The sequence below is a fragment of the Helianthus annuus genome, chromosome 13, assembly GCF_002127325.2.
Source record: "Helianthus annuus cultivar XRQ/B chromosome 13, HanXRQr2.0-SUNRISE, whole genome shotgun sequence".
Taxonomy (NCBI): Eukaryota; Viridiplantae; Streptophyta; class Magnoliopsida; order Asterales; family Asteraceae; genus Helianthus; species Helianthus annuus.
Genome location: NC_035445.2, coordinates 78,079,573 through 78,093,624, shown reverse-complemented (window position 1 = coordinate 78,093,624; position 14,052 = coordinate 78,079,573). Strand labels below are relative to the sequence as shown.

The 14,052-nt window shown below is 36.8% G+C and overlaps 1 long non-coding RNA gene across 2 annotated transcripts; it reads right to left on the bottom strand.

Annotated features, from left to right (window-relative positions):
* Nucleotides 1-214: 214 nt before the first annotated feature.
* On the bottom strand, nt 215-2,626 carry LOC110898275. 2 transcript variants are annotated; one of them, XR_002569284.2, is made up of 4 exons: nt 2,375-2,626; nt 1,188-1,263; nt 722-796; nt 215-420 (listed from the first exon to the last, which is right to left on the bottom strand). It is a non-coding gene; the product is annotated as an uncharacterized LOC110898275 (long non-coding RNA). The 2 variants fall into 2 exon arrangements; XR_004877231.1 differs by having other exon boundaries at nt 215-796; nt 2,375-2,623.
* Between the last annotated feature and the right edge of the window lie 11,426 nt (nt 2,627-14,052).

Below are 14,052 nucleotides of genomic sequence, written 5' to 3'. Positions count from 1 at the left end.
TTCAAGATGCAACATCAAAAACAATTATGCTGGCATTTCTAGCTTCTTCTGACATACTTGCAAGAATGTTGCTGGTCAGTACAGTTACGGAGCTTAAAAGTTGATTATCATACATCGTTGTATTCATTAAGCGATCAAAACTCGCAAGCATCCATCATTGATCAGAAATCAAACTTAGTAATATTGTGTAACGATGAATGATTAAAAAACACGATGAAAGAATAATAAGGCTCATATATGTAAACAATCAAAGAAAGAGAATAAACTGGTTGCCACGGGAAAGCAAAGTCAATCTCATGACCATCTCGGTTGCCCTGCCAGGACAAACAAAAGTCCCATCTTTGCTCAAATTTAAACTCATCATCATAGCCACTTCCAACAAAAATCAAGGACAATCAATGACAATGAACTGTTTACAACCTACAAACATATGGCCACATATGAGTTAAAGTGAATAGATCTGACACTAACCAGTTGCCATGTGAAAGCAAAGTCATTCACATGAGTACCAGGGGCGCAGGATAGTGTATCTCCGAGGGGGCGCCCGCCCCCCCCCCCCCCCCAACTTTTCGATGCGTAGTGTTATACTTTCGTATAGCTATATACGTTGCCGCCCCCCCGGTATCGGGAAAATTGGGGGGGGGGGGGCGTGGCTTCGCCAATGCACATGACCATCTCATTTTCAAACACAGAGAATAACCCGCCATGGTTGCATACTCACCAGCTGCCAAGTGAAAGCAAAGTCAATCACATGACCATACGCGCCAACAACAAAAAACCTCAACTCTGCCCAGACCTACACAGAGGCATTCAAATTTATATGAGGTATCGTATAGTGTTTGTTGGGGAACATTTAAGAGTAGTGACCGTTTACATAATTACATAGCATTTGCATTTTGCCACCTATAGCCGGTGACAATAGTTCATGTGACTAAGAAACTAAAGAGATCAAACAAACAAATGCAACTGCCATGTGCAAGCAAGATATTTATTTTCTTTTGTATCAATTGATAAAAGTACGGACAATCGTTTAATAAAAAAATTTGTATAATTACTTTTAGTTACAGTTTTGTAGTAGCCAGTAAGTGATTCTGATGCATGGTCTTCATGGCTTTGGTTTCATGTTCAAGGTATAAATACATGATTCCATCACATAAGGTAAAAAAACAAAGAAAAACAAAAGTTACCGTCAAGGCGTCAAGCTAATTTCTTTTTCTTGTTGCATTATGTTGCATCTCTCCACCAAATCATATCATCTGTAGCCTAAAAAATTGGTGGAAAACATTAAAATATTTTAAACATTAATATAAAGTAAATATAGAGTAAAATAAGTATAAAGTAGCCAAGAAATTCAACAAAAAAAGTCAAGGTTAACTGATGACAGTCACTGTAATCCCATCTAACATCAACTTATAAGAGGGGACGGGGCGGTCCCGTGATGGAGCCGAGCACGCGTGATGGGTCGAAAAGCACACCGCCGCCGCTGACTTCAAAACGCGTTATCTTTCTAACGCGTTAACCACACAACGCGTTGAAGTTTGAGGTTTGATAGGGTATGACTTGTACATTGTGCATTAATACTTGTATATTGGAATCCCCATCACTAGTGATACCACCCCCACTACATTTCTATCACTATCACTAGAATATTGGGTGCTGACTTGGCATGATTTGATTGGGTGCTCCCATCACTAGAACCCATCACTAGTGAACCACCCCGGGTCCCCTAACAGAGGAGATTTTAACACCCATGTGTCAAAATTGAATAAAAGTCAAGATATCAACTCAAATTGAATTCAAAGCATATTAAAGAAGTAAGAACAGTGATAGATAACATATAAACAAATTATAATTATAAAAACCAATTAAATGCTAGAGTTTAAACAGAGTTTATATCAATCCCAGATACAATAATCCTAGATGTGAAAATTTAGTAAAAAAGGATTAAAAAACCCCATATAAATGAGAATCTCTCCAATAATTACAAAGTAAAATTGTTAAAAACAATATAAACACTATTATGAACTTTCTGATTTTGAGTATGATGATATTATTTAAATCAAACCTCAATGGATCAGCCATGGTCTAAAGAACTTCTTTCTTTCACTTTGTGTGTAAGTAATCAACATATTTTCTCCACAAATAGGTATAATCTTCTACAAATGTGAGTGTTTAGCTGTAATAACCATTCTAGCTAATACTATAACAACTAATTCAGCGTTGAGTCAATGCAAAACAAAACTTAAAATCTCAACCCTAGTCGCAAACTGATCAAATTGAAAATGAAATTAATCCAAGTAGGTAGACATATGACTTAACAATCATGTTTTACAAAGAAAAATTTAAAAATCTAGGGTTTAGGTTAATGAGTTACCGTATCTCCTCATAAAGCGAACAATTAAATAGGGAAAACCATCGCAATTGTTGTCTTCTGAAGTTCTTTTTGTTGGTGAGTCTCAGAAAGTAATCAACGCACACCACGTTGCAACTAACGGAACAGGTAAGCGGTCGTCTCTTTCTCCCGGATCCTCTCTTTTCATTCTTATTCTCTGCAATGTGTATGTGAAAAGGAAAAGAATGCAGGGAAGGGAAGGACACGTATAAAGTGAAAGACACGTGGCAAAGACTGAAGAAAGAGTGGAAAATACGACCGACATATTTAGACAAAAGGGAGAAATTGGCGAATCCACCGACTTTCTCTTTTAAGATATAGTATAATATAATATATGTTGTGTTACATGGTGTTACACAAGTATTACACATGGTTTTTATGGGTTTCTCAACTTAAGTGAGTTTTTATTCTACTATTCTTAAATATATATATATATATATATATATATAGGGTAGGGATGGTGTACATTAATTCAAAAGTGTGAGAAGTATGAGAAGTGTTTTAAACCATTAGATCTTTGATCAAATGGTTGAGATCAATATGGACCAAATTATAAATTGTGTTTTAATTATTTGGACAGATTTGAAAATTGTAGCGGTAATAGTGTCTTTGTATATGTTTCAAATTAGGTAACCACTCCTAAATTTTAGCGATTCACTTCTAAATTCTATCGATTCAATTTTAAACTTATTTAAAATTCGGGCATTCTAAAAAATCCAAATATATGTAACTGCTACAAGAAATATATAACACTATATATCCATCATATAACACTATATAACACCATATAACACTATGTAACACCATATAACACCATATAACACTATATAACAATATATAACACTATACATATATCATTGACATGCTATCAGACAAATTGATGAAGTTTCGAGTACAATCAAATGGCTCAAGAACAATTGATTAATCAAAGACGATAAAACGAACCAAAGGTTTCAAGAACAAAGTTCTTATCATTATAAATCAATCAAAAACTGAGTAAACAATAAACCCTAGATCCCATTTTATAGTTGGGCATTACAATTTAAATAGGAAACTAAATAACAAAATATTAGGAAATCAAAATTCACATAAATTTAAAATAATATCTGATATCCCTGCATCACAAATATAACACTATAACACTATATAACTCTAAGTAATACTATATAACACCATATAAAATTATATAACACCATAAAACACTGTATAACACTATACATCCATCATATAACACTACATAACACTATATAACAACATATAACACTATGTAACACTATATAATACTATATAAAAATATATAACACTATACAGTTCTGAACGAGATGACACAAATTCGTAGATTAATTCTTAATTCGTATTCCTATAATTAAGGGTGGCGGTTATGGAAGGTTATCAATTAATTAAACCAATAAGAAAATTACTTGTTTACCCTTTTGAATTAATTTAAATTGAGGACACATGTCATCACCACAATTTCTCACCCTTCTCACACTTCTAGATTAATGTACAGGATCCTCTACCTATATATATAGGACAAAGATCCGTTAGGAACCACCCTTTATTGCGGGAACCGCGAGAACCAAGTGAACACAACCAAAAATACCTAAAAATAGCTAAAAAACACACAAATTTTTTTTTGTATTTTTTATAAAAAAAATCGCTACTTTTAGTAGCCAAATTTTTTTTTTAATTTTTAAAAAAAAAATTTAATTTTTCTTGGCTACTAAAAGTAGCGATTTTAACTTAAAAAATATTAAAAAAAAATTAGATTTTTTTTAATTTTTTAGGTTTTTTGGGGTTTAGTTTTTAGCATTTTAGCTTGGGGGGGGGGGGGGGTTAGGTTTTTGGGGGGTGGGTTTTAGCTATTTTAGGTTGTGTTCACATTGTTCTCGCGGTTCTCGCAATAAAGGTGGTTCTCGTATGACCCTTACCCTATATATATATATATAAGAAACTCTATCTTTTTAAGAAAACTATGGAAACCTGTAACAACTGTCACTAAAATCAATAATTAGTCAATAAGAAAACCCTAATTGAGACACCCAAGTAATTCTGCATTAACCCTAAAATTTTCAGAACAATCGGAAACAGGATCAGGGCCCCTAAAACTCAAGGGGGGCAAACCCTAGTTTAATAATTATCTAAAATAAACGTTGCTAGCATCTGATTGGCTGAAATTTTGATTCAGCAAGCCTAGTCCCGAGCCTAGGCAGCCTATAATTAGACTGCTTAGCTTACGGATCGTAAGGGGATCAGGCATACGGTCCGTAAGCGAGTCCCAAAAATTAGTATAAATAGCAGACATTGGGACTTGAACAGAGAATTGAAAACTACGCACAAACACTCTGTGTACGTCGAGATATCTCAGAATAATTACAATTAAACACACACGATCACGAGGTGCTGCCGCAATCAGGGTAATAACTCGATCGCTATTACGATTCAACGTCCGATCGATTATAACTATCCAATGATTGTCCGAGTGCTGCTCAAATTGAGCTTGTACTTTGATTATTCGTCGTGATTTCGACTTGAATATTTGAGTGCTGTTCGAATTCGGACTATGCTCTGTTATTCGTTGTGAATCCGATTGAATTATTAAGTATCGCACTTGTTAATCGATGTGAGGGTTTGATCTCGTGAATTGACGTAACTGCTGTATTAGTTACTAACCCGTTTGTGTGTGCATTGTGTTAAATTAGGTTTAATCCAGGCTAATCAGTAGGCTTATATCTTGCTCGTTAAATCTGCAATGTGAGTCATTCTCTTTTCTCACAGTTTGTGAGTCATTCTCTTTTCTCACAGTTTGTGAGTCATTCTCTTTTTATCAACTGTTTTACAAAACTCCAAATTATTTTCAAAGTTATAATTACAGGGATTAAGTCTTTGTAATCACCATATTACAGCCGATATGTGGGGTTTTGTATACATTACTTGATAATCTTCAACATTGGGGCAGCCAATGGGTGATATGACCATAATCACAGACACCACTGGACAGGTGGGTCAGTGGGTCGAGTGGTAAAGTACCGTGGGTAGTTGGTTTGATAATCAGAAACATTGTAATCGCTCTTAATACTGTGAATTATAACTAATGTGTCGTTTTAGTAAAATGAATGATTCACTCAGTATTTCTCCGCTGACAAAACCTTTTTCAAACATGTTTCAGGTGATATGTTGTGAGCAAAGAAAGAGAAGTGCCGTGAAGCACTCCCAGCTTAGAAAAGTGGCTCAGTGTAAATAAATAAAAGAAACATGTTTTGAAAATAAAGATTTCCCGGAGAAATCATATTATTGTAAATTATGGGATTTTATCCCTCAGTTATAAAACGGGCAGTTTAAATTATTGAAAGATCCTGTTTTAAAAAGTCTTCCGCTGTCGCCTAAATTAAATACCGCAGGATTTCTGTCCCGCGGCTCCTGAAACGGGTCAAACCGGGTCAGGGGCCGTGACAGAAATAAGGTGGTATCAGAGCCACTGTTTTAAGCTTACTGATTAAGCTCACTGTTCTAATTGATTTAAGCCTATTACAATTAGGAAAATTTTATCTGTCATTCTGTGAATATATGTGCATTAATTTATTATTTGTTAAAACTACAGTATGGGTAAACAAAAGATTTCTGCTATCTACCGCAAATTAGATAGTACACCTAAAGAACAGGGAACCTCTTCCTCCAAATCTCCCATCGAGTTAGAGGAAGGAATCTTTGTTCGTAAGGCAAATTATGAAAATCCACTTACACCGGAGAAAAGGAATTTGATTATTAGGAAGGGTCAAGAGAAAAAGAAACCCCAAACCAAGAGAGTAAGGTTTAACCCAGAGATTCAGGAAATTAGCAATAATCCACCAGGGAAAAATAACCTAGATGAAAAATGGGCAAATCTGTATCTGCTCGCTACCGTAGCAGAAAATGCAAATCTTTAAACTTTAAATCTAGAAATAAGTACTTCCCAGTAAATAAATAAATAAATCTAAGTGTGTTCTGTTTGCTGTTATGTTGTACAAATGAGTGTGCAATAAAAATGTTTATTTGTTAAACTTTGTTCCAAAGTTTTAACTCAACATTTTGTGCATTTTGCATATATGCTACACAGCATGAGTGAGCTATCCGAGGCGTTTCAGAACCTCAACCTCTATCCTGTGCCAATTGAAGTCACCCACAACTTCACTGGTTACATTGCTGACATAGAGGAACCTCTGGAATTCCAAGCTCCACCGCTGGAAAAAGCAAAACCTAAAAAGAGGAGAAGATATGTAGGGTGGCGAAAAGTGCGTAGAAGGAAACCCGCAACTAGGAGACTCCCTAAAATAGAAAATCCTGTAAGTGTGAGCAAGGGAAAGGAAATAGAAACCGGAGAAAGTTCCAAACCAGTAGGGACAGAAATAGGGATAGACCTAAAGCAAAAGGGAATAGAGATCGGAGAAAGCTCTAAATAGCCAGAGGAGATCACATTCCAGGACGAAATAGATCGTCTACTGGCCAATTGTGACGTCATAGAGCCTGTCAACAATAATCTCTTCTCTTATCCTGCTACAGCCCAATTCCCAATAAACTTAGAACCAGTTATTCCAGACCCACTAGTACACACACGACCATTAGGCCAAATGGAAGAATGGTGGACCAACGACTGGCAATTCCAGAATATAGTTAATAGTCCCTATAGTTTCCTCCCACAGTTTGATCCAGAACCTATCCCTAATCCGCTAATGAGCTATGAAAATTTAGTTGAACTGCATCAGTTTGGTGAAGAACTGATAGGCACTGGGAATAGGATCAGGGAAATTGGGGAGCAGATTTCCTGGAAGTATGACGAAAGGGAACGTCACTACTGAACTGCCAGTAATCCAAGAATAGTGGGGAGGGTTTGGAAAAGTCTGTTTGTATTATAACTAATACAGTAAAACTAACTCTGTAAAAATGGGCAATAAAACAATGTAAGATAAAAGGTGTGTATTGAAGCAGATATACCATATAAAAACAAAACAGAAGTCGAGGCATTGACAATTTTGGTTATATTTGTATATTGTAATAATCTATGTGTTATCTGTGCTGATTTTGTTACCAATAATTAGATACTAATAATTCCTATCAATATAAATTAGCAGATGGAAAACGCTAGTAATGAACCAGTTAATGAAGAGAATCAATCTGAGCAAAATCAGGAAAACCAATACATGACTAGACAAGATATTGAAAATATCATTACTCAAGGGATAGCCAATGCTATTCCAGAAATCATGGCTGCTGCTAGGAAACCTGTTGAATCCCAACAAATCATTCCTAGTAAACGTACTCAGGAAGATAATTTTAGCCATAGTGTAAATGGAGGCGGCAATCATGATAATCATGATAACAATCTGCAACAGGCCCCACTCCCTAAGAAAATGAAAGCTGCAACGCCTGGTTGCACTTACAAGGAATTTCTTGCCTGTAAACCAGCAGAATTTGCAGGTAATGAAGGGGCAACTGCAACACTGCGATGGTTAGAGAAAACCGAAGCAGTAATTGCAATAAGTAAATGTGCCGAAGAAGATCAGGTTATGTATGCGTTAAACCTGTTCAAAGAAGGGGCGCTAGAATGGTGGAACACAGTGCTGCAAGCAAAAGGAAGAAGATTGGCCTATGCGATGAATTGGGACGAATTTAAGAATCTTGTTGAAAGAAAATTCCGTCCCGAATACGAAAAGGAACAAATGGCAAACAAGTTCCTGAGTCATCGTATGGTAGGCGTAGATTGTCGAGGATATACTTCGACATTCTTCGAATATGCGAGAGTGGTACCTAACCTGGCTTCGCCAGAACCGGTACTCATTTCCCGTTATATTTGGGATTAATCGGAGAAATCCGTAACATCGTTAAAGCTGCAAGACCACGCACTATTGACGATGCTGTAGAGTTAGCCAACACCTTAACCGATGAACTGGTGCGCACAAGAGAAGAAGATCGAAAGAAGGAATTGGCTCAGAAGATTACCTAGGGATTTCGTACGGGTAATAATAACCGCTTTAAAAGGAGAGGAACAGGGCAATCCTCAACCCCGCCATTCTGCAGGAATTGCAAGAGAAAGCATTTTGGAAGATGCTATATAACCTGCAATTTTTACAAAACAGTAGGACATAGTGAAGATAACTGCAAAAAGAAAGCCATAGTTTGCTATAACTGTGGAGAAACCGGACATTACAAAACAGAATGCCCTAAATTGGTTAAAGCCGCAGATAATAAAGGCAAACAAGCTGAAGGGGCAACTAAGAAAAATGCTCGCGCATTCCAGCTGACCACTCAAGAAGCCGAACTCATTCCAGACGTGATAGCGGGTACGTTCTTAGTGCATAACATCTATGCAAAAGTATTATTTGACTCTGGTGCAAACCAAAGTTTCATTAATACTTCATTCTGCCAAGCTCTTAACTTACCTTTAACAACCCTTAGGTAGATTTTTACAGTCGAAACGGCAGATGGAAATTCTGTCAACATAGATAAGGTATTGCAAGAAGGAAAGATAGAACTATTAGGCTATAAGTTTTCTGCAAACTTGTTACCTATGAATTTAGCCGGATTCGATGTAGTATTAGGAATGGATTGGTTAGTCGCCAACCATGCTCGAATCCTGTGTAATAAGAATTCCGTAGAAATCCGTACCCCCACAGGAGAAGTAATCTTAATTACAGGAGATAGACCTCGGAAGCCATTAAAATTCATTTCAGTAATGAAATTGGCTAGTTATTCAAGGAAACAAGAAATGGTGTATATGATTTCTGTAATCATTAACACTAAAAGTAAGGAACTCCAGGACATCCCTATAGTTTCAGAATACCCAGATGTCTTTCCAGAAGAATTACCTGGGTTACCACCAGATAGGGAAGTAGAGTTTAGAATTCATCTAATTCCAGGTACTACACCAATAGCTAAGGCACCTTATCGATTAGCACCTACTGAAATGCTAGAATTGAAAAGGCAATTAGATGAATTATTAAGCAAAGGATTTATACAACCTAGTTCATCCCCTTGGGGTGCACCAGTGTTGTTTGTGAAAAAGAAAGATGGATCGATGAGAATGTGTATCGATTATAGGGAATTGAATAAGGTTACAATTAAGAATCGATACCCACTACCTAGGATTGATGATCTTTTTGATCAATTACAAGGAGCTAGGTATTTCTCTAAGATAGACTTAAGATCTGGATATCACCAGCTGAAAGTGCAAGAGGAGGACATACCTAAAACTGCTTTCAGAACTAGATATGGTCATTATGAGTTTACAGTCATGCCCTTCGGATTAACAAATGCTCCAGCCGCATTTATGGACATGATGAATAGAATCTGTAAACCATACTTGGATAAATTTGTAATCGTGTTCATTGACGATATACTCATTTATTCCAAAAGTCAGGAAGAACATTGTGAACACCTGTATGCACTCTTAACCTTGTTAAGAAAGGAAAAGTTTTATGCCAAATTCTCGAAGTGTGAAATCTGGCTGCAGGAAGTACAATTTTTAGGACATATGGTGAATCACGAAGGAATTCACGTAGATCCTGCTAAAATAGAAGCAGTCACCAATTGGAAGGTTCCACGAACGGCTATGGAAGTTAGAAGTTTTCTAGGATTAGCTGGATATTATAGACGATTTATTAAAGATTTCTCTAAGATGTACCTTTGACTAAGCTAACTTGTAAGGCAGTTAAGTTCGAATGGGGAACTAGACAAGAGGAAGCTTTTAGGATTCTAAAGCACAAATTGACGAACGCTCCAATCTTAGCTTTACCCGAAGGAACCGAAGATTTTGAAGTATACTGTGATGCTTCAAAATTAGGATATGGATGTGTGTTGATGCAACGCAAAAAGGTAATTGCGTATGCCTCTAGACAGTTGAAAAAGCACGAAGAAAATTATACAACTCATGACCTAGAATTAGGAGCCATAATTTTTGCCCTTAAAGTTTGGAGACATTATCCGTATGGAAGTAAGTTTACTATCTATACAGATCATAAAAGTTTAAGGTATATATTTGGGCAAAAAGAGCTAAACATGAGGCAAAGAAGGTGGATGGAAATCCTAAGCGATTACGACTGTGATATTCAATATCACGAAGGGAAAGCGAACGTAGTAGCAGATGCCTTAAGTCGTAAGTATCATGAAAAGCAAAAACGAGTCCGTGCTCTTAGGTTAAATCTACAATTAGATTTAATGGAACAATTAAAGAAAGTTCAGGGAACGGCAATCAAGGACGATGCCGAAGGAATGAAAGGTTACCTAAAGGAACTAGAACAAGGAAAGGATGGAATATGGAGATTCCACAAGAAACGAATTTGGGTACCTAAGCAGGGAGAATTAAGAAATAAAATTCTAGAAGAAGCACATAAATCTAGGTATACTGTACATCCAGGAAACAATAAGATGTACCAAGATTTAAGAAATAATTTCTGGTGGATAGGAATGAAAAAGGACATAGCTGAATATGTAACCAAGTGTCTTACTTGTTCGCAAGTTAAGGCAGAACACCAGAAACCTTCAGGACTACTACAACAGTTAGAAATGCCCGTATGGAAATGGGAACTCATAACAATGGATTTTGTTACTAAGTTACCCAAAACCAGAAAAGGTAATGATGCTATTTGGGTAATTGTGGATCGATTAACCAAATCAGCTCATTTTCTACCAATGAAGGAAACCTTTAGCATGGAAAGGTTAGCCAAGTTGTATGTAGATGAAGTAGTATCCTTACATGGAGTCCCACTCTCCATTGTATCGGATAGAGATAGTCGTTTCACTTCCCGTTTCTGGACAAGTTTCCAGGAGGCAATGGGAACTCGACTTAATTTAAGTACTGCATATCATCCTCAAACGGACGGACACAGTGAAAGGACAATACAAACAATGGAAGACATGCTCCGAGCATGTGTAATTGATTTTGGTGGTAATTGGGATAGCCATTTGCCATTAATTGAATTCTCCTATAACAATAGTTATCATTCGAGCATCGAAGCTGCTCCATTCGAAGCACTGTATGGACGCAAGTGCAGAACTCCCGTTTGTTGGGCAGAAATAGGAGAAATTCAATTATCAGGTCCAGAGATTGTGCAAGAAACTACTGACAAGATATCTCAAATCAAGGAAAGACTAAAGACTGCTAGAGATCGTCAGAAGAGCTATGCAGACAATCGCCGCAAGCCACTAGAATTTCAGGTAGGAGACAAAGTACTCTTGAAAGTTTCTCCTTGGAAAGGAGTAGTACGATTTGGTAAGAAAGGAAAACTGAGTCCAAGATATGTTGGGCCATTTCCCGTGATCCAACGAATAGGACTAGTAGCTTATCGTTTACAACTACCAGAAGAATTAGCTGCAGTACATGATGTGTTACATGTATCCAATCTCAAGAAATGTCTAGCAGACGAATCCCTGGTAGTACCTCTTCAAGATATAGAGGTAAATGAAAAGTTGAAATTCGTAGAAAAACCCCTACAAATAGAAGATCGGAAGATCAAGTTTCTCAAACACAAACGACTAGTGCTAGTGAAAGTCAAATGGGAATCCAGGAGAGGACCAGAGTACACTTGGGAACTGGAATCAGAGATGAAGCGAAAGTACCCTCATCTATTTCAGTAAATCTCGAGGACGAGATTTTTCTCAAGGTGGGGAGGATGTAACAACTGTCACTAAAATCAATAATTAGGACAATAATTAGTCAATAAGAAAACCCTAATTGAGACACCCAAGTAATTCTGCATTAACCCTAAAATTTTCAGAACAATCGGAAACAGGATCAGGGCCCCTAAAACTCAAGGGGGGCAAACCCTAGTTTAATAATTATCTAAAATAAACGTTGCTAGCATCTGATTGGCTGAAATTTTGATTTAGCAAGCCTAGTCCCGAGCCTAGGCAGCCTAAATTAGACTGTTTAGCTTACGGACCATAAGGGGATCAGGCATACGGTCCGTAAGCGAGTCCCAAAAATTAGTATAAATAGCAGACATTTGGACTTGAACAGAGAATTGAAAACGACGCACAAACTCTCTGTGTACGTCGAGATATCTCAGAATAATTACAATTAAACACACACGATCACGAGGTGCTGCCGCAATTAGGGTAATAACTCGATCGCTATTACGATTCAACATCCGATCGATTATAACTATCCAACGATTGTCCGAGTGCTGCTCAAATTGAGCTTGTACTTTGATTATTCGTCGTGATTTCGACTTGAATATTTGAGTGCTGTTCGAATTCGGACTATGCTCTGTTATTCGTTGTGAATCCGATTGAATTATTAAGTATCGCACTTGTTAATCGATGTGAGGGTTTGATCTCGTGAATTAACGTAACTGCTGTATTAGTTACTAACCCGTTTGTGTGTGCATTGTGTTAAATTAGGTTTAATCCAGGCTAATCAGTAGGCTTATATCTTGCTCGTTAAATCTGCAATGTGAGTCACTCTCTTTTCTCACAGTTTGTGAGTCATTCTCTTTTTATCAACTGTTTTACAAAACTCCAAATTATTTTCAAAGTTATAATTACAGCGATTAAGTCTTTGTAATCACCATATTACAGCCGGTATGTGGGGTTTTGTATACATTACTTGATAATCTTCAACATTGGGGCAGCCAATGGGTGATATGACCATAATCTCAGACACCACTGGTCAGGTGGGCCAGTGGGTCGAGTGGTAAAGTACCGTGGGTAGTTGGTTTGATAATCAGAAACATTGTAATCGCTCTTAATACTGTGAATTATAACTAATGTGTCGTTTTAGTAAAATGAATGATTCACTCAGTATTTCCCCGCTGACAAAACCTTTTTCAAACATGTTTCAGGTGATATGTTGTGAGCAAAGAAAGAGAAGTGTCGTGAAGCACTCCCAGCTTAGAAAAGTGGCTTAGTGTAAATAAATAAAAGAAACATGTTTTGAAAATAAAGATTTCCCGGAGAAATCATATTATTGTAAATTATGGGATTTTATCCCTCAGTTATAAAACGGGCAGTTTAAATTATTGAAAGATCCTGTTTTAAAAAGTCTTCCGCTGTCGCCTAAATTAAATACCGCAGGATTTCTGTCCCGCGGCTCCTGAAACGGGTCAAACCGGGTCGGGGGCCGTGAAAGATCAATGGCTATGATAATTTTGGTATGAATAAAATTAAAAAGAAATGAAAGTACTGCCATTAGTACTAGTGAAGGGCATTTTCGGAAGTCAACAAACACATTGGTAAACAGAAATCACTGCCATGCAGTATGTAACATCCGCCAGAAACGGAAATTCAAAATCCGACCCGTTTTATTAAATTCGAAAGAGTAATACAAAGTTTCAAACATCCAAACATAAATTCAAACAATAGTTTATTGCTAAAATGGGTTTCTAAAGCCATCCTAGCTTGTTTTCTTGAATCTCGATCAATCAACCTGCAATATGTATTAAAATAAAATCAACAAAAGCATGTTGGCGAGTATACAAGTTTTCATACATAGCATAATACGTGTTTAAAATGTTGCTCATATCCAAATGTGAAATACAATATCATATTGACAGTATATACTCGAAACGATGTTACTCTACATGTCCAAACCAAAGTTTAACGCAATTAACGTGCCTACCCAAAAGAGTATGGGTGGTTTTAACATAGGTTAACCTAACAATACCCGTTAATATAACGAGAGGGGCGTT